General features: G+C 65.9%; 1 protein-coding gene across 1 annotated transcript in view; it reads left to right on the plus strand.

The window, feature by feature from the left end:
* Window positions 1–411, plus strand: part of ABLIM3 (actin binding LIM protein family, member 3) — a gene marked incomplete at its 5' end in the record, with an annotated part of 21,280 nt that overhangs the window by 14,289 nt on the left and 6,580 nt on the right. The window lies entirely within an intron of this gene.

Below are 411 nucleotides of genomic sequence, written 5' to 3' on the forward strand. Positions count from 1 at the left end.
GGGCTTGCCAGATGCCTGCTCCCCTTCTGCAGGGATTGCAGGGGGACACCAGGGAAGGGCCACCACCTGCTCCCAGCCACTCAGAGCCCATGGGGTTGGGGACGGACCGGGCAGAAAGGGAGAGCGGGGAGGGAAGCAGGCAGAGCTGCCCATCCAGCTTTCAGCATGTGCAGGGGGGCCAGATCCCCAGACCACCCTGCTCAGCTGTGGGCATCTCCCGCTGCGCTTGTCCTCCAAAGTGTGGAACCCTCCACAATGGATAGCTGGTGCCCTGGGACAGCACCATGAGGACACCCAGAGGCTCCCCACCATGGTCCCCTGCTCCCATCCCTTCCTGCCCTGGCAGGGTTCAGCCCCGCTGCCTGCCCTGCCCTGCCCTGCCCTCCCGCTGACGGTCGGTGGTTTATGGAT

Source organism: Buceros rhinoceros, unplaced genomic scaffold (assembly GCF_000710305.1).
Source record: "Buceros rhinoceros silvestris isolate BGI_N320 unplaced genomic scaffold, ASM71030v1 scaffold20797, whole genome shotgun sequence".
Lineage (NCBI taxonomy): Eukaryota > Metazoa > Chordata > Aves > Bucerotiformes > Bucerotidae > Buceros > Buceros rhinoceros.